We start from the raw sequence: 21,179 nt of genomic DNA on the forward strand, positions 1-21,179 counted from the left end.
TATTTGAAGACATTCCTTTTTCCACTATTACCCCCTTAGCGCTCCGAATCTCCACTTGCATTTTCTACAAAAAGAGTGTTTCATAACTGCTCAATCAAAAATATGTTTTATCTCTGTTAACTGAATTTACAGATCAGAAATAAGTTTCACAGAATGCATCTGTGTAGTTTTTATTTGAAGATATTCTTTTTCCCAATGTAGGCCTCTTAGCGCTTAGCATGTCCAATTGCAGTTTCTACAGAAAGAGTGTTTCAGAACGGCTCAATCAAAAGTAAGGTTCAACTCTGTTAGTTGAATGCACAGAACAGAAAGAATTTTCACAGAATGCTACTGTGTAGTTTATATTTGAATATATTCCTTTTTCCACTATTACCCTCTTAGCGCTCCGAATGTCCACTTGCATTTTCTACAGAAAGAGTGTTCAGAACTGCGCAATCAAAAGTATGGTTTAACTCTGTTAGCTTAATGAACATATCAGAAATAAGTTTCACACAATGCTTCTGTGTAGTTTTTATTTGAAGATATTATTTTTCCCAATAGAGGCCTCTTAGCGCTCAGAATGTCCAATTGCAGTTTCTACAGAAAGAGTGTTTCAGAAAGGCTCAATCAAAAGTAAGGTTCAACTCTGTTAGTTGAATGCACAGAACAGAAAGAAGTTTCATACAATGCTTCTGTGTAGTTTATATTTGAACATATTCTTTTTTCCACTATTACCCACTTAGCGCTACGAATGTCCAGTTGCATTTTCTACAGACAGAGTGTTTCAAAACTGCTCAATCAAAAGTATGGTTTAACTCTGTTAGCTGAATGCTCAGATCAGAAAGAAGTTTCACAGAATGCTTCTGTGTAGTTTATATTTGAATATATTCCTTTTTCCACTACTACTCTCTTAGCGCTCCAAATGTCCAGTTACATTTTCTACAGAAAGAGTGTTCAGATCTGCTCAATCAAAAGTATGGTTTAACTCTGTTAGCTGAATGCACAGATCAGAAAGAAGTTTCACAGAATGATTCTGTGTAGTTTATATTTGGAGACATTCCTTTTTCCACTATTACCCTCTTAGCGCTCCGAATCTCCACTTGCATTTTCTACAGAAAGAGTGTTTCAGAACGGCTCAATCAAAACTAAGGTTCAACTCTTTTAGTTGAACAAACAGAACAGAAAGAAGTTTCACACAATTCTTCTGTGTAGTTTTTATTTGTAGACATTCTTTTTCCCAATATAGGCCTCTTAGCGCTCAGAATGTCCAATTGCAGTTTCTACAGAAAGAGTGTTTCAGAACGGCTCAATCAAAAGTAAGGTTCAACTCTGTTAGTTGAATGCCCAGAACAGAAAGAAGTTTCATACAATGCTTCTGTGTAGTTTATATTTGAACATATTCTTTTGTCCACTATTACCCACTTAGCGCTACGAATGTCCAGTTGCATTTTCTACAGACAGAGTGTTTCAAAACTGCTCAATCAAAAGTATGGTTTAACTCTGTTAGCTGAATGCTCAGATCAGAAAGAAGTTTCACAGAATGCTTCTGTGTAGTTTATATTTGAATATATTCCTTTTTCCACTACTACGCTCTTAGCGCTCCAAATGTCCAGTGGCATTTTCTACAGAAAGAGTGTTCAGATCTGCTCAATCAAAAGTATGGTTTAACTCTGTTAGCTGAATGCACAGATCAGAAAGAAGTTTCACCGAATGATTCTGTGCAGTTTATATTTGAAGACATTCCTTTTTCCACTATTACCCCCTTAGCGCTCCGAATCTCCACTTGCATTTTCTACAAAAAGAGTGTTTCATAACTGCACAATCAAAAATATGTTTTATCTCTGTTAACTGAATTTACAGATCAGAAATAAGTTTCACAGAATGCATCTGTGTAGTTTTTATTTGAAGATATTCTTTTTCCCAATGTAGGCCTCTTAGCGCTTAGCATGTCCAATTGCAGTTTCTACAGAAAGAGTGTTTCAGAACGGCTCAATCAAAAGTAAGGTTCAACTCTGTTAGTTGAATGCACAGAACAGAAAGAATTTTCACAGAATGCTACTGTGTAGTTTATATTTGAATATATTCCTTTTTCCACTATTACCCTCTTAGCGCTCCGAATGTCCACTTGCATTTTCTACAGAAAGAGTGTTCAGAACTGCGCAATCAAAAGTATGGTTTAACTCTGTTAGCTTAATGAACATATCAGAAATAAGTTTCACACAATGCTTCTGTGTAGTTTTTATTTGAAGATATTATTTTTCCCAATAGAGGCCTCTTAGCGCTCAGAATGTCCAATTGCAGTTTCTACAGAAAGAGTGTTTCAGAAAGGCTCAATCAAAAGTAAGGTTCAACTCTGTTAGTTGAATGCACAGAACAGAAAGTAGTTTCATACAATGCTTCTGTGTAGTTTATATTTGAACATATTCTTTTTTCCACTATTACCCACTTAGCGCTACGAATGTCCAGTTGCATTTTCTACAGACAGAGTGTTTCAAAACTGCTCAATCAAAAGTATGGTTTAACTCTGTTAGCTGAATGCTCAGATCAGAAAGAAGTTTCACAGAATGCTTCTGTGTAGTTTATATTTGAATATATTCCTTTTTCCACTACTACTCTCTTAGCGCTCCAAATGTCCAGTTGCATTTTCTACAGAAAGAGTGTTCAGATCTGCTCAATCAAAAGTATGGTTTAACTCTGTTAGCTGAATGCACAGATCAGAAAGAAGTTTCACAGAATGATTCTGTGTAGTTTATATTTGGAGACATTCCTTTTTCCACTATTACCCTCTTAGCGCTCCGAATCTCCACTTGCATTTTCTACAGAAAGAGTGTTTCAGAACGGCTCAATCAAAACTAAGGTTCAACTCTTTTAGTTGAACAAACAGAACAGAAAGAAGTTTCACACAATTCTTCTGTGTAGTTTTTATTTGTAGACATTCTTTTTCCCAATATAGGCCTCTTAGCGCTCAGAATGTCCAATTGCAGTTTCTACAGAAAGAGTGTTTCAGAACGGCTCAATCAAAAGTAAGGTTCAACTCTGTTAGTTGAATGCCCAGAACAGAAAGAAGTTTCATACAATGCTTCTGTGTAGTTTATATTTGAACATATTCTTTTGTCCACTATTACCCACTTAGCGCTACGAATGTCCAGTTGCATTTTCTACAGACAGAGTGTTTCAAAACTGCTCAATCAAAAGTATGGTTTAACTCTGTTAGCTGAATGCTCAGATCAGAAAGAAGTTTCACAGAATGCTTCTGTGTAGTTTATATTTGAATATATTCCTTTTTCCACTACTACGCTCTTAGCGCTCCAAATGTCCAGGTGCATTTTCTACAGAAAGAGTGTTCAGATCTGCTCAATCAAAAGTATGGTTTAACTCTGTTAGCTGAATGCACAGATCAGAAAGAAGTTTCACCGAATGATTCTGTGCAGTTTATATTTGAAGACATTCCTTTTTCCACTATTACCCGTTAGCGCTCCGAATCTCCACTTGCATTTTCTACAAAAAGAGTGTTTCATAACTGCTCAATCAAAAATATGTTTTATCTCTGTTAACTGAATTTACAGATCAGAAATAAGTTTCACAGAATGCATCTGTGTAGTTTTTATTTGAAGATATTCTTTTTCCCAATGTAGGCCTCTTAGCGCTTAGCATGTCCAATTGCAGTTTCTACAGAAAGAGTGTTTCAGAACGGCTCAATCAAAAGTAAGCTTCAACTCTGTTAGTTGAATACACAGAACAGAAAGAAGTTTCATACAATGCTTCTGTGTAGTTTATATTTGAACATATTCTTTTGTCCACTATTACCCACTTAGCGCGACGAATGTCCAGTTGCATTTTCTACAGACAGAGTGTTTCAAAACTGCTCAATCAAAAGTATGGTTTAACTCTGTTAGCTGAATGCTCAGATCAGAAAGAAGTTTCACAGAATGCTTCTGTGTAGTTTATATTTGAATATATTCCTTTTTCCACTACTACTCTCTTAGCGCTCCAAATGTCCAGTTGCATTTTCTACAGAAAGAGTGTTCAGATCTGCTCAATCAAAAGTATGGTTTAACTCTGTTAGCTGAATGCACAGATCAGAAAGAAGTTTCACAGAATGATTCTGTGTAGTTTATATTTGAAGACATTCCTTTTTCCACTATTACCCCCTTAGCGCTCCGAATCTCCACTTGCATTTTCTACAAAAAGAGTGTTTCATAACTGCTCAATCAAAAATATGTTTTATCTCTGTTAACTGAATTTACAGATCAGAAATAAGTTTCACAGAATGCATCTGTGTAGTTTTTATTTGAAGATATTCTTTTTCCCAATGTAGGCCTCTTAGCGCTTAGCATGTCCAATTGCAGTTTCTACAGAAAGAGTGTTTCAGAACGGCTCAATCAAAAGTAAGGTTCAACTCTGTTAGTTGAATGCACAGAACAGAAAGAATTTTCACAGAATGCTACTGTGTAGTTTATATTTGAATATATTCCTTTTTCCACTATTACCCTCTTAGCGCTCCGAATGTCCACTTGCATTTTCTACAGAAAGAGTGTTCAGAACTGCGCAATCAAAAGTATGGTTTAACTCTGTTAGCTTAATGAACATATCAGAAATAAGTTTCACACAATGCTTCTGTGTAGTTTTTATTTGAAGATATTATTTTTCCCAATAGAGGCCTCTTAGCACTCAGAATGTCCAATTGCAGTTTCTACAGAAAGAGTGTTTCAGAAAGGCTCAATCAAAAGTAAGGTTCAACTCTGTTAGTTGACTGCACAGAACAGAAAGAAGTTTCATACAATGCTACTGTGTAGTTTATATTTGAACATATTCTTTTTTCCACTATTACCCACTTAGCGCTACGAATGTCCAGTTGCATTTTCTACAGACAGAGTGTTTCAAAACTGCTCAATCAAAAGTATGGTTTAACTCTGTTAGCTGAATGCTCAGATCAGAAAGAAGTTTCACAGAATGCTTCTGTGTAGTTTATATTTGAATATATTCCTTTTTCCACTACTACTCTCTTAGCGCTCCAAATGTCCAGTTGCATTTTCTACAGAAAGAGTGTTCAGATCTGCTCAATCAAAAGTATGGTTTAACTCTGTTAGCTGAATGCACAGATCAGAAAGAAGTTTCACAGAATGATTCTGTGTAGTTTATATTTGGAGACATTCCTTTTTCCACTATTACCCTCTTAGCGCTCCGAATCTCCACTTGCATTTTCTACAGAAGGAGTGTTTCAGAACGGCTCAATCAAAACTAAGGTTCAACTCTTTTAGTTGAACAAACAGAACAGAAAGAAGTTTCACACAATTCTTCTGTGTAGTTTTTATTTGTAGACATTCTTTTTCCCAATATAGGCCTCTTAGCGCTCAGAATGTCCAATTGCAGTTTCTACAGAAAGAGTGTTTCAGAACGGCTCAATCAAAAGTAAGGTTCAACTCTGTTAGTTGAATGCCCAGAACAGAAAGAAGTTTCATACAATGCTTCTGTGTAGTTTATATTTGAACATATTCTTTTGTCCACTATTACCCACTTAGCGCTACGAATGTCCATTTGCATTTTCTACAGACAGAGTGTTTCAAAACTGCTCAATCAAAAGTATGGTTTAAATCTGTTAGCTGAATGCTCAGATCAGAAAGAAGTTTCACAGAATGCTTCTGTGTAGTTTATATTTGAATATATTCCTTTTTCCACTACTACGCTCTTAGCGCTCCAAATGTCCAGTTGCATTTTCTACAGAAAGAGTGTTCAGATCTGCTCAATCAAAAGTATGGTTTAACTCTGTTAGCTGAATGCACAGATCAGAAAGAAGTTTCACCGAATGATTCTGTGCAGTTTATAGTTGAAGACATTCCTTTTTCCACTATTACCCCCTTAGCGCTCCGAATCTCCACTTGCATTTTCTACAAAAAGAGTGTTTCATAACTGCTCAATCAAAAATATGTTTTATCTCTGTTAACTGAATTTACAGATCAGAAATAAGTTTCACAGAATGCATCTGTGTAGTTTTTATTTGAAGATATTCTTTTTCCCAATGTAGGCCTCTTAGCGCTTAGCATGTCCAATTGCAGTTTCTACAGAAAGAGTGTTTCAGAACGGCTCAATCAAAAGTAAGGTTCAACTCTGTTAGTTGAATGCACAGAACAGAAAGAATTTTCACAGAATGCTACTGTGTAGTTTATATTTGAATATATTCCTTTTTCCACTATTACCCTCTTAGCGCTCTGACTGTCCACTTGCATTTTCTACAGAAAGAGTGTTCAGAACTGCGCAATCAAAAGTATGGTTTAACTCTGTTAGCTTAATGAACATATCAGAAATAAGTTTCACACAATGCTTCTGTGTAGTTTTTATTTGAAGATATTATTTTTCCCAATAGAGGCCTCTTAGCGCTCAGAATGTCCAATTGCAGTTTCTACAGAAAGAGTGTTTCAGAAAGGCTCAATCAAAAGTCAGGTTCAACTCTGTTAGTTGAATGCACAGAACAGAAAGAAGTTTCATACAATGCTTCTGTGTAGTTTATATTTGAACATATTCTTTTTTCCACTATTACCCACTTAGCGCTACGAATGTCCAGTTGCATTTTCTACAGACAGAGTGTTTCAAAACTGCTCCATCAAAAGTATGGTTTAACTCTGTTAGCTGAATGCTCAGATCAGAAAGAAGTTTCACAGAATGCTTCTGTGTAGTTTATATTTGAATATATTCCTTTTTCCTCTACTACTCTCTTAGCGCTCCAAATGTCCAGTTGCATTTTCTACAGAAAGAGTGTTCAGATCTGCTCAATCAAAAGTATGGTTTAACTCTGTTAGCTGAATGCACAGATCAGAAAGAAGTTTCACAGAATGATTCTGTGTAGTTTATATTTGAAGACATTCCTTTTTCCACTATTACCCCCTTAGCGCTCCGAATCTCCACTTGCATTTTCTACAAAAAGAGTGTTTCATAACTGCTCAATCAAAAATATGTTTTATCTCTGTTAACTGAATTTACAGATCAGAAATAAGTTTCACAGAATGCATCTGTGTAGTTTTTATTTGAAGATATTCTTTTTCCCAATGTAGGCCTCTTAGCGCTTAGCATGTCCAATTGCAGTTTCTACAGAAAGAGTGTTTCAGAACGGCTCAATCAAAAGTAAGGTTCAACTCTGTTAGTTGAATGCACAGAACAGAAAGAATTTTCACAGAATGCTACTGTGTAGTTTATATTTGAATATATTCCTTTTTCCACTATTACCCTCTTAGCGCTCCGAATGTCCACTTGCATTTTCTACAGAAAGAGTGTTCAGAACTGCGCAATCAAAAGTATGGTTTAACTCTGTTAGCTTAATGAACATATCAGAAATAAGTTTCACACAATGCTTCTGTGTAGTTTTTATTTGAAGATATTATTTTTCCCAATAGAGGCCTCTTAGCGCTCAGAATGTCCAATTGCAGTTTCTACAGAAAGAGTGTTTCAGAAAGGCTCAATCAAAAGTAAGGTTCAACTCTGTTAGTTGAATGCACAGAACAGAAAGAAGTTTCATACAATGCTTCTGTGTAGTTTATATTTGAACATATTCTTTTTTCCACTATTACCCACTTAGCGCTACGAATGTCCAGTTGCATTTTCTACAGACAGAGTGTTTCAAAACTGCTCAATCAAAAGTATGGTTTAACTCTGTTAGCTGAATGCTCAGATCAGAAAGAAGTTTCACAGAATGCTTCTGTGTAGTTTATATTTGAATATATTCCTTTTTCCACTACTACTCTCTTAGCGCTCCAAATGTCCAGTTGCATTTTCTACAGAAAGAGTGTTCAGATCTGCTCAATCAAAAGTATGGTTTAACTCTGTTAGCTGAATGCACAGATCAGAAAGAAGTTTCACAGAATGATTCTGTGTAGTTTATATTTGGAGACATTCCTTTTTCCACTATTACCCTCTTAGCGCTCCGAATCTCCACTTGCATTTTCTACAGAAGGAGTGTTTCAGAACGGCTCAATCAAAACTAAGGTTCAACTCTTTTAGTTGAACAAACAGAACAGAAAGAAGTTTCACACAATTCTTCTGTGTAGTTTTTATTTGTAGACATTCTTTTTCCCAATATAGGCCTCTTAGCGCTCAGAATGTCCAATTGCAGTTTCTACAGAAAGAGTGTTTCAGAACGGCTCAATCAAAAGTAAGGTTCAACTCTGTTAGTTGAATGCCCAGAACAGAAAGAAGTTTCATACAATGCTTCTGTGTAGTTTATATTTGAACATATTCTTTTGTCCACTATTACCCACTTAGCGCTACGAATGTCCATTTGCATTTTCTACAGACAGAGTGTTTCAAAACTGCTCAATCAAAAGTATGGTTTAAATCTGTTAGCTGAATGCTCAGATCAGAAAGAAGTTTCACAGAATGCTTCTGTGTAGTTTATATTTGAATATATTCCTTTTTCCACTACTACGCTCTTAGCGCTCCAAATGTCCAGTTGCATTTTCTACAGAAAGAGTGTTCAGATCTGCTCAATCAAAAGTATGGTTTAACTCTGTTAGCTGAATGCACAGATCAGAAAGAAGTTTCACCGAATGATTCTGTGCAGTTTATAGTTGAAGACATTCCTTTTTCCACTATTACCCCCTTAGCACTCCGAATCTCCACTTGCATTTTCTACAAAAAGAGTGTTTCATAACTGCTCAATCAAAAATATGTTTTATCTCTGTTAACTGAATTTACAGATCAGAAATAAGTTTCACAGAATGCATCTGTGTAGTTTTTATTTGAAGATATTCTTTTTCCCAATGTAGGCCTCTTAGCGCTTAGCATGTCCAATTGCAGTTTCTACAGAAAGAGTGTTTCAGAACGGCTCAATCAAAAGTAAGGTTCAACTCTGTTAGTTGAATGCACAGAACAGAAAGAATTTTCACAGAATGCTACTGTGTAGTTTATATTTGAATATATTCCTTTTTCCACTATTACCCTCTTAGCGCTCTGACTGTCCACTTGCATTTTCTACAGAAAGAGTGTTCAGAACTGCGCAATCAAAAGTATGGTTTAACTCTGTTAGCTTAATGAACATATCAGAAATAAGTTTCACACAATGCTTCTGTGTAGTTTTTATTTGAAGATATTATTTTTCCCAATAGAGGCCTCTTAGCGCTCAGAATGTCCAATTGCAGTTTCTACAGAAAGAGTGTTTCAGAAAGGCTCAATCAAAAGTCAGGTTCAACTCTGTTAGTTGAATGCACAGAACAGAAAGAAGTTTCATACAATGCTTCTGTGTAGTTTATATTTGAACATATTCTTTTTTCCACTATTACCCACTTAGCGCTACGAATGTCCAGTTGCATTTTCTACAGACAGAGTGTTTCAAAACTGCTCAATCAAAAGTATGGTTTAACTCTGTTAGCTGAATGCTCAGATCAGAAAGAAGTTTCACAGAATGCTTCTGTGTAGTTTATATTTGAATATATTCCTTTTTCCACTACTACTCTCTTAGCGCTCCAAATGTCCAGTTGCATTTTCTACAGAAAGAGTGTTCAGATCTGCTCAATCAAAAGTATGGTTTAACTCTGTTAGCTGAATGCACAGATCAGAAAGAAGTTTCACAGAATGATTCTGTGTAGTTTATATTTGAAGACATTCCTTTTTCCACTATTACCCCCTTAGCGCTCCGAATCTCCACTTGCATTTTCTACAAAAAGAGTGTTTCATAACTGCTCAATCAAAAATATGTTTTATCTCTGTTAACTGAATTTACAGATCAGAAATAAGTTTCACAGAATGCATCTGTGTAGTTTTTATTTGAAGATATTCTTTTTCCCAATGTAGGCCTCTTAGCGCTTAGCATGTCCAATTGCAGTTTCTACAGAAAGAGTGTTTCAGAACGGCTCAATCAAAAGTAAGGTTCAACTCTGTTAGTTGAATGCACAGAACAGAAAGAATTTTCACAGAATGCTACTGTGTAGTTTATATTTGAATATATTCCTTTTTCCACTATTACCCTCTTAGCGCTCCGAATGTCCACTTGCATTTTCTACAGAAAGAGTGTTCAGAACTGCGCAATCAAAAGTATGGTTTAACTCTGTTAGCTTAATGAACATATCAGAAATAAGTTTCACACAATGCTTCTGTGTAGTTTTTATTTGAAGATATTATTTTTCCCAATAGAGGCCTCTTAGCGCTCAGAATGTCCAATTGCAGTTTCTACAGAAAGAGTGTTTCAGAAAGGCTCAATCAAAAGTAAGGTTCAACTCTGTTAGTTGAATGCACAGAACAGAAAGAAGTTTCATACAATGCTTCTGTGTAGTTTATATTTGAACATATTCTTTTTTCCACTATTACCCACTTAGCGCTACGAATGTCCAGTTGCATTTTCTACAGACAGAGTGTTTCAAAACTGCTCAATCAAAAGTATGGTTTAACTCTGTTAGCTGAATGCTCAGATCAGAAAGAAGTTTCACAGAATGCTTCTGTGTAGTTTATATTTGAATATATTCCTTTTTCCACTACTACTCTCTTAGCGCTCCAAATGTCCAGTTACATTTTCTACAGAAAGAGTGTTCAGATCTGCTCAATCAAAAGTATGGTTTAACTCTGTTAGCTGAATGCACAGATCAGAAAGAAGTTTCACAGAATGATTCTGTGTAGTTTATATTTGGAGACATTCCTTTTTCCACTATTACCCTCTTAGCGCTCCGAATCTCCACTTGCATTTTCTACAGAAAGAGTGTTTCAGAACGGCTCAATCAAAACTAAGGTTCAACTCTTTTAGTTGAACAAACAGAACAGAAAGAAGTTTCACACAATTCTTCTGTGTAGTTTTTATTTGTAGACATTCTTTTTCCCAATATAGGCCTCTTAGCGCTCAGAATGTCCAATTGCAGTTTCTACAGAAAGAGTGTTTCAGAACGGCTCAATCAAAAGTAAGGTTCAACTCTGTTAGTTGAATGCCCAGAACAGAAAGAAGTTTCATACAATGCTTCTGTGTAGTTTATATTTGAACATATTCTTTTGTCCACTATTACCCACTTAGCGCTACGAATGTCCAGTTGCATTTTCTACAGACAGAGTGTTTCAAAACTGCTCAATCAAAAGTATGGTTTAACTCTGTTAGCTGAATGCTCAGATCAGAAAGAAGTTTCACAGAATGCTTCTGTGTAGTTTATATTTGAATATATTCCTTTTTCCACTACTACGCTCTTAGCGCTCCAAATGTCCAGTGGCATTTTCTACAGAAAGAGTGTTCAGATCTGCTCAATCAAAAGTATGGTTTAACTCTGTTAGCTGAATGCACAGATCAGAAAGAAGTTTCACCGAATGATTCTGTGCAGTTTATATTTGAAGACATTCCTTTTTCCACTATTACCCCCTTAGCGCTCCGAATCTCCACTTGCATTTTCTACAAAAAGAGTGTTTCATAACTGCACAATCAAAAATATGTTTTATCTCTGTTAACTGAATTTACAGATCAGAAATAAGTTTCACAGAATGCATCTGTGTAGTTTTTATTTGAAGATATTCTTTTTCCCAATGTAGGCCTCTTAGCGCTTAGCATGTCCAATTGCAGTTTCTACAGAAAGAGTGTTTCAGAACGGCTCAATCAAAATTAAGGTTCAACTCTGTTAGTTGAATGCACAGAACAGAAAGAATTTTCACAGAATGCTACTGTGTAGTTTATATTTGTATATATTCCTTTTTCCACTATTACCCTCTTAGCGCTCTGAATGTCCACTTGCATTTTCTACAGAAAGAGTGTTCAGAACTGCGCAATCAAAAGTATGGTTTAACTCTGTTAGCTTAATGAACATATCAGAAATAAGTTTCACACAATGCTTCTGTGTAGTTTTTATTTGAAGATATTATTTTTCCCAATAGAGGCCTCTTAGCGCTCAGAATGTCCAATTGCAGTTTCTACAGAAAGAGTGTTTCAGAAAGGCTCAATCAAAAGTCAGGTTCAACTCTGTTAGTTGAATGCACAGAACAGAAAGAAGTTTCATACAATGCTTCTGTGTAGTTTATATTTGAACATATTCTTTTTTCCACTATTACCCACTTAGCGCTACGAATGTCCAGTTGCATTTTCTACAGACAGAGTGTTTCAAAACTGCTCAATCAAAAGTATGGTTTAACTCTGTTAGCTGAATGCTCAGATCAGAAAGAAGTTTCACAGAATGCTTCTGTGTAGTTTATATTTGAATATATTCCTTTTTCCACTACTACTCTCTTAGCGCTCCAAATGTCCAGTTGCATTTTCTACAGAAAGAGTGTTCAGATCTGCTCAATCAAAAGTATGGTTTAACTCTGTTAGCTGAATGCACAGATCAGAAAGAAGTTTCACAGAATGATTCTGTGTAGTTTATATTTGAAGACATTCCTTTTTCCACTATTACCCCCTTAGCGCTCCGAATCTCCACTTGCATTTTCTACAAAAAGAGTGTTTCATAACTGCTCAATCAAAAATATGTTTTATCTCTGTTAACTGAATTTACAGATCAGAAATAAGTTTCACAGAATGCATCTGTGTAGTTTTTATTTGAAGATATTCTTTTTCCCAATGTAGGCCTCTTAGCGCTTAGCATGTCCAATTGCAGTTTCTACAGAAAGAGTGTTTCAGAACGGCTCAATCAAAAGTAAGGTTCAATTCTGTTAGTTGAATGCACAGAACAGAAAGAATTTTCACAGAATGCTACTGTGTAGTTTATATTTGAATATATTCCTTTTTCCACTATTACCCTCTTAGCGCTCCGAATGTCCACTTGCATTTTCTACAGAAAGAGTGTTCAGAACTGCGCAATCAAAAGTATGGTTTAACTCTGTTAGCTTAATGAACATATCAGAAATAAGTTTCACACAATGCTTCTGTGTAGTTTTTATTTGAAGATATTATTTTTCCCAATAGAGGCCTCTTAGCGCTCAGAATGTCCAATTGCAGTTTCTACAGAAAGAGTGTTTCAGAAAGGCTCAATCAAAAGTAAGGTTCAACTCTGTTAGTTGAATGCACAGAACAGAAAGAAGTTTCATACAATGCTTCTGTGTAGTTTATATTTGAACATATTCTTTTTTCCACTATTACCCACTTAGCGCTACGAATGTCCAGTTGCATTTTCTACAGACAGAGTGTTTCAAAACTGCTCAATCAAAAGTATGGTTTAACTCTGTTAGCTGAATGCTCAGATCAGAAAGAAGTTTCACAGAATGCTTCTGTGTAGTTTATATTTGAATATATTCCTTTTTCCACTACTACTCTCTTAGCGCTCCAAATGTCCAGTTGCATTTTCTACAGAAAGAGTGTTCAGATCTGCTCAATCAAAAGTATGGTTTAACTCTGTTAGCTGAATGCACAGATCAGAAAGAAGTTTCACAGAATGATTCTGTGTAGTTTATATTTGGAGACATTCCTTTTTCCACTATTACCCTCTTAGCGCTCCGAATCTCCACTTGCATTTTCTACAGAAGGAGTGTTTCAGAACGGCTCAATCAAAACTAAGGTTCAACTCTTTTAGTTGAACAAACAGAACAGAAAGAAGTTTCACACAATTCTTCTGTGTAGTTTTTATTTGTAGACACTCTTTTTCCCAATATAGGCCTCTTAGCGCTCAGAATGTCCAATTGCAGTTTCTACAGAAAGAGTGTTTCAGAACGGCTCAATCAAAAGTAAGGTTCAACTCTGTTAGTTGAATGCACAGAACAGAAAGAAGTTTCATACAATGCTTCTGTGTAGTTTATATTTGAACATATTCTTTTGTCCACTATTACCCACTTAGCGCTACGAATGTCCAGTTGCATTTTCTACAGACAGAGTGTTTCAAAACTGCTCAATCAAAAGTATGGTTTAACTCTGTTAGCTGAATGCTCAGATCAGAAAGAAGTTTCACAGAATGCTTCTGTGTAGTTTATATTTGAATATATTCCTTTTTCCACTGCTACGCTCTTAGCGCTCCAAATGTCCAGTTGCATTTTCTACAGAAAGAGTGTTCAGATCTGCTCAATCAAAAGTATGGTTTAACTCTGTTAGCTGAATGCACAGATCAGAAAGAAGTTTCACCGAATGATTCTGTGTAGTTTATATTTGAAGACATTCCTTTTTCCACTATTACCCTCTTAGCGCTCCGAATCTCCACTTGCATTTTCTACAAATGAGTGTTTCATAACTGCTCAATCAAAAATATGTTTTATCTCTGTTAACTGAATTTACAGATCAGAAATAAGTTTCACAGAATGCATGTGTGGTTTTTATTTGAAGATATTCTTCTTCCCAATGTAGGCCTCTTAGCGATTAGCATGTCCAATTGCATTTTCTACAGAAAGAGTGTTTCAGAACGGCTCAATCAAAAGTAAGGTTCAACTCTGTTAGTTGAATGCACAGAACAGAAAGAATTATCACAGAATGCTACTGTGTAGTTTATATTTGAATATATTCCTTTTTCCACTATTACCCTCTTAGCGCTCCGAAGGTCCACTTGCATTTTCTACAGAAAGAGTGTTCAGAACTGCGCAATCAAAAGTATGGTTTAACTCTGTTAGCTTAATGAACATATCAGAAATAAGTTTCACACAATGCTTCTGTGTAGTTTTTATTTGAAGATATTATTTTTCCCCATATAGGCCTCTTAGCGCTCAGAATGTCCAATTGCAGTTTCTACAGAAAGAGTGTTTCAGAAAGGCTCAATCAAAAGTAAGGTTCAACTCTGTTAGTTGAATGCACAGAACAGAAAGAAGTTTCATACAATGCTTCTGTTTAGTTTATATTTGAACATATTCTTTTTTCCACTATTACCCACTTAGCGCTACGAATGTCCAGTTGCATTTTCTACAGACAGAGTGTTTCAAAACTGCTCAATCAAAAGTATGGTTTAACGCTGTTAGCTGAATGCTCAGATCAGAAAGAAGTTTCACAGAATGCTTCTGTGTAGTTTGTATTTGAATATATTCCTTTTTCCACTACTATTCCCTTAGCGCTCCAAATGTCCAGTTGCATTTTCTACAGAAAGAGTGTTCAGATCTGCTCAATCAAAAGTATGGTTTAACTCTGTTGGCTGAATGCACAGATCAGAAAAGTTTCACCGAATGTTTCTGTGTAGTTTATATTTGAAGACATTCCTTTTTCCACTATTACCCCCTTAGCGCTCCGAATCTCCACTTGCATTTTCTACAAAAAGAGTGTTTCATAACTGCTCAATCAAAAATATGTTTTATCTCTGTTAACTGAATTTACAGATCAGAAATAAGTTTCACACAATGCTTCTGTGTAGTTTTTATTTGAAGATATTATTTTTCCCAATAGAGGCCTCTTAGCGCTCAGAATGTCCAATTGCAGTTTCTACAGAAAGAGTGTTTCAGAACGGCTCAATCAAAAGTAAGGTTCAACTCTGTTAGTTGAATGCACAGAACAGAAAGAGGTTTCATACAATGCTTCTGGGTAGTTTATATTTGAACATATTCTTTTTTCCACTATTACCCACTTAGCGCTACGAATGTCCAGTTGCATTTTCTACAGACAGAGTGTTTCAAAACTGCTCAATCAAAAGTATGGTTTAACTCTGTTAGCTGAATGCTCAGATCAGAAAGAAGTTTCACAGAATGCTTCTGTGTAGTTTATATTTGAATATATTCCTTTTTCCACTACTACGCTCTTAGCGCTCCAAATGTCCAGTTGCATTTTCTACAGAAAGAGTGTTCAGATCTGCTCAATCAAAAGTATGGTTTAACTCTGTTAGCTGAATGCACAGATCAGAAAGAAGTTTCAGCGAATGATTCTGTGTAGTTTATATTTGAAGACATTCCTTTTTCCAATATTACCCCCTTAGCGCTCCGAATCTCCACTTGCATTTTCTACAAAAAGAGTGTTTCATAACTGCTCAATCAAAAATATGTTTTATCTCTGTTAACTGAATTTACAGATCAGAAATAAGTTTCACAGAATGCATCTGTGTAGTTTTTATTTGAAGATATTCTTTTTCCCAATGTAGGCCTCTTAGCGCTTAGCAGGTCCAATTGCAGTTTCTACAGAAAGAGTGTTTCAGAACGGCTCAATCAAAAGTAAGGTTCAACTCTGTTAGTTGAATGCACAGAACAGAAAGAATTTTCACAGAATGCTACTGTGTAGTTTATATTTGAATATATTCCTTTTTCCACTATTACCCTCTTAGCGCTCCGAATGTCCACTTGCATTTTCTACAGAAAGAGTGTTCAGAACTGCGCAATCAAAAGTATGGTTTAACTCTGTTAGCTTAATGAACATATCAGAAATAAGTTTCACACAATGCTTCTGTGTAGTTTTTATTTGAAGATATTATTTTTCCCAATAGAGGCCTCTTAGCGCTCAGTATGTCCAATTGCAGTTTCTACAGAAAGAGTGTTTCAGAAAGGCTCAATCAAAAGTAAGGTTCAACTCTGTTAGTTGAATGCACAGAACAGAAAGAAGTTTCATACAATGCTTCTGTGTAGTTTATACTTGAACATATTCTTTTTTCCACTATTACCCACTTAGCGCTACGAATGTCCAGTTGCATTTTCTACAGACAGAGTGTTTCAAAACTGCTCAATCAAAAGTATGGTTTAACTCTGTTAGCTGAATGCTCAGATCAGAAAGAAGTTTCACAGAATGCTTCTGTGTAGTTTATATTTGAATATATTCCTTTTTCCACTACTACTCTCTTAGCGCTCCAAATGTCCAGTTGCATTTTCTACAGAAAGAGTGTTCAGATCTGCTCAATCAAAAGTATGTTTTAACTCTGTTAGCTGAATGCACAGATCAGAAAGAAGTTTCACAGAATGATTCTGTGTAGTTTATATTTGGAGACATTCCTTTTTCCACTATTACCCTCTTAGCGCTCCGAATCTCCACTTGCATTTTCTACAGAAAGAGTGTTTCAGAACGGCTCAATCAAAACTAAGGTTCAACTCTTTTAGTTGAACAAACAGAACAGAAAGAAGTTTCACACAATTCTTCTGTGTAGTTTTTTTTGTCGACATTCTTTTTCCCAATATAGGCCTCTTAGCGCTCAGAATGTCCAATTGCAGTTTCTACAGAAAGAGTGTTTCAGAACGGCTCAATCAAAAGTAAGGTTCAACTCTGTTAGTTGAATGCACAGAACAGAAAGAAGTTTCATACAATGCTTCTGTGTAGTTTATATTTGAACATATTCTTTTGTCCACTATTACCCACTTAGCGCTACTAATGTCCAGTTGCATTTTCTACAGACAGAGTGTTTCAAAACTGCTCAATCAAAAGTGTGGTTTAACTCTGTTAGCTGAATGCTCAGATCAGAAAGAAGTTTCACAGAATGCTTCTGTGTAGTTTATATTTGAATATATTCCTTTTTCCACTACTACGCTCTTAGCGCTCCAAATGTCCAGTTGCATTTTCTACAGAAAGAGTGTTCAGATCTGCTCAATCAAAAGTATGGTTTAACTCTGTTAGCTGAATGCACAGATCAGAAAGAAGTTTCACCGAATGATTCTGTGTAGTTTATATTTGAAGACATTACTTTTTCCACTATTACCCCCTTAGCGCTCCGAATCTCCACTTGCATTTTCTACAAAAAGAGAGTTTCATAACTGCTCAATCAAAAATATGTTTTATCTCTGTTAACTGAATTTACAGATCAGAAATAAGTTTCACAGAATGCATCTGTGTAGTTTTTATTTGAAGATATTCTTTTTCCCAATGTAGGCCTCTTAGCGCTTAGCATGTCCAATTGCAGTTTCTACAGAAAGAGTGTTTCAGAACGGCTCAATCAAAAGTAAGGTTCAACTCTGTTAGTTGAATGCACAGAACAGAAAGAATTTTCACAGAATGCTACTGTGTAGTTTATATTTGAATATATTCCTTTTTCCACTATTACCCTCTTAGCGCTCCGAATGTCCACTTGCATTTTCTACAGAAAGAGTGTTCAGAACTGCGCAATCAAAAGTATGGTTTAACTCTGTTAGCTTAATGAACATATCAGAAATAAGTTTCACACAATGCTTCTGTGTAGTTTTTATTTGAAGATATTATTTTTCCCAATAGAGGCCTCTTAGCGCTCAGAATGTCCAATTGCAGTTTCTACAGAAAGAGTGTTTCAGAAAGACTCAATCAAAAGTAAGGTTCAACTCTGTTAGTTGAATGCACAGAACAGAAAGAAGTTTCATACAATGCTTCTGTGTAGTTTATATTTGAACATATTCTTTTTTCCACTATTACACACTTAGCGCTACGAATGTCCAGTTGCATTTTCTACAGACAGAGTGTTTCAAAACTGCTCAATCAAAAGTATGGTTTAACTCTGTTAGCTGAATGCTCAGAACAGAAAGAAGTTTCACAGAATGCTTCTGTGTAGTTTATATTTGAGTATATTCCTTTTTCCACTACTACTCTCTTAGCGCTCCAAATGTCCAGTTGCATTTTCTACAGAAAGAGTGTTCAGATCTGCTCAATCAAAAGTATGGTTTAACTCTGTTAGCTGAATGCACAGATCAGAAAGAAGTTTCACAGAATGATTCTGTGTAGTTTATATTTGGAGACATTCCTTTTTCCACTATTACCCTCTTAGCGCTCCGAATCTCCAGTTGCATTTTCTACAGAAAGAGTGTTTCAGAACGGCTCAATCAAAACTAAGGTTCAACTCTTTTAGTTGAACAAACAGAACAGAAAGAAGTTTCACACAATTCTTCTGTGTAGTTTTTATTTGTAGACATTCTTTTTCCCAATATAGGCCTCTTAGCGCTCAGAATGTCCAATTGCAGTTTCTACAGAAAGAGTGTTTCAGAACGGCTCAATCAAAACTAAGGTTCAACTCTTTTAGTTGAACAAACAGAACAGAAAGAAGTTTCACACAATTCTTCTGTGTAGTTTTTATTTGTAGACATTCTTTTTCCCAATATAGGCCTCTTAGCGCTCAGAATGTCCAATTGCAGTTTCTACAGAAAGAGTGTTTCAGAACGGCTCAATCAAAAGTAAGGTTCAACTCTGTTAGTTGAATGCCCAGAACAGAAAGAAGTTTCATACAATGCTTCTGTGTAGTTTATATTTGAACATATTCTTTTGTCCACTATTACCCACTTAGCGCTACGAATGTCCATTTGCATTTTCTACAGACAGAGTGTTTCAAAATTGCTCAATCAAAAGTATGGCTTAAATCTGTTAGCTGAATGCTCAGATCAGAAAGAAGTTTCACAGAATGCTTCTGTGTAGTTTATATTTGAATATATTCCTTTTTCCACTACTACGCTCTTAGCGCTCCAAATGTCCAGTTGCATTTTCTACAGAAAGAGTGTTCAGATCTGCTCAATCAAAAGTATGGTTTAACTCTGTTAGCTGAATGCACAGATCAGAAAGAAGTTTCACCGAATGATTCTGTGCAGTTTATAGTTGAAGACATTCCTTTTTCCACTATTACCCCCTTAGCGCTCCGAATCTCCACTTGCATTTTCTACAAAAAGAGTGTTTCATAACTGCTCAATCAAAAATATGTTTTATCTCTGTTAACTGAATTTACAGATCAGAAATAAGTTTCACAGAATGCATCTGTGTAGTTTTTATTTGAAGATATTCTTTTTCCCAATGTAGGCCTCTTAGCGCTTAGCATGTCCAATTGCAGTTTCTACAGAAAGAGTGTTTCAGAACGGCTCAATCAAAAGTAAGGTTCAACTCTGTTAGTTGAATGCACAGAACAGAAAGAATTTTCACAGAATGCTACTGTGTAGTTTATATTTGAATATATTCCTTTTTCCACTATTACCCTCTTAGCGCTCTGACTGTCCACTTGCATTTTCTACAGAAAGAGTGTTCAGAACTGCGCAATCAAAAGTATGGTTTAACTCTGTTAGCTTAATGAACATATCAGAAATAAGTTTCACACAATGCTTCTGTGTAGTTTTTATTTGAAGATATTATTTTTCCCAATAGAGGCCTCTTAGCGCTCAGAATGTCCAATTGCAGTTTCTACAGAAAGAGTGTTTCAGAAAGGCTCAATCAAAAGTCAGGTTCAACTCTGTTAGTTGAATGCACAGAACAGAAAGAAGTTTCATACAATGCTTCTGTGTAGTTTATATTTGAACATATTCTTTTTTCCACTATTACCCACTTAGCGCTACGAATGTCCAGTTGCATTTTCTACAGACAGAGTGTTTCAAAACTGCTCAATCAAAAGTATGGTTTAACTCTGTTAGCTGAATGCTCAGATCAGAAAGAAGTTTCACAGAATGCTTCTGTGTAGTTTATATTTGAATATATTCCTTTTTCCACTACTACTCTCTTAGCGCTCCAAATGTCCAGTTGCATTTTCTACAGAAAGAGTGTTCAGATCTGCTCAATCAAAAGTATGGTTTAACTCTGTTAGCTGAATGCACAGATCAGAAAGAAGTTTCACAGAATGATTCTGTGTAGTTTATATTTGAAGACATTCCTTTTTCCACTATTACCCCCTTAGCGCTCCGAATCTCCACTTGCATTTTCTACAAAAAGAGTGTTTCATAACTGCTCAATCAAAAATATGTTTTATCTCTGTTAACTGAATTTACAGATCAGAAATAAGTTTCACAGAATGCATCTGTGTAGTTTTTATTTGAAGATATTCTTTTTCCCAATGTAGGCCTCTTAGCGCTTAGCATGTCCAATTGCAGTTTCTACAGAAAGAGTGTTTCAGAACGGCTCAATCAAAAGTAAGGTTCAACTCTGTTAGTTGAATGCACAGAACAGAAAGAATTTTCACAGAATGCTACTGTGTAGTTTATATTTGAATATATTCCTTTTTCCACTATTACCCTCTTAGCGCTCCGAATGTCCACTTGCATTTTCTACAGAAAGAGTGTTCAGAACTGCGCAATCAAAAGTATGGTTTAACTCTGTTAGCTTAATGAACATATCAGAAATAAGTTTCACACAATGCTTCTGTGTAGTTTTTATTTGAAGATATTATTTTTCCCAATAGAGGCCTCTTAGCGCTCAGAATGTCCAATTGCAGTTTCTACAGAAAGAGTGTTTCAGAAAGGCTCAATCAAAAGTAAGGTTCAACTCTGTTAGTTGAATGCACAGAACAGAAAGAAGTTTCATACAATGCTTCTGTGTAGTTTATATTTGAACATATTCTTTTTTCCACTATTACCCACTTAGCGCTACGAATGTCCAGTTGCATTTTCTACAGACAGAGTGTTTCAAAACTGCTCAATCAAAAGTATGGTTTAATTCTGTTAGCTGAATGCTCAGATCAGAAAGAAGTTTCACAGAATGCTTCTGTGTAGTTTATATTTGAATATATTCCTTT

This window comes from Symphalangus syndactylus, chromosome 1, assembly GCF_028878055.3.
Source record: "Symphalangus syndactylus isolate Jambi chromosome 1, NHGRI_mSymSyn1-v2.1_pri, whole genome shotgun sequence".
In the NCBI taxonomy this organism is placed as follows: Eukaryota; Metazoa; Chordata; class Mammalia; order Primates; family Hylobatidae; genus Symphalangus; species Symphalangus syndactylus.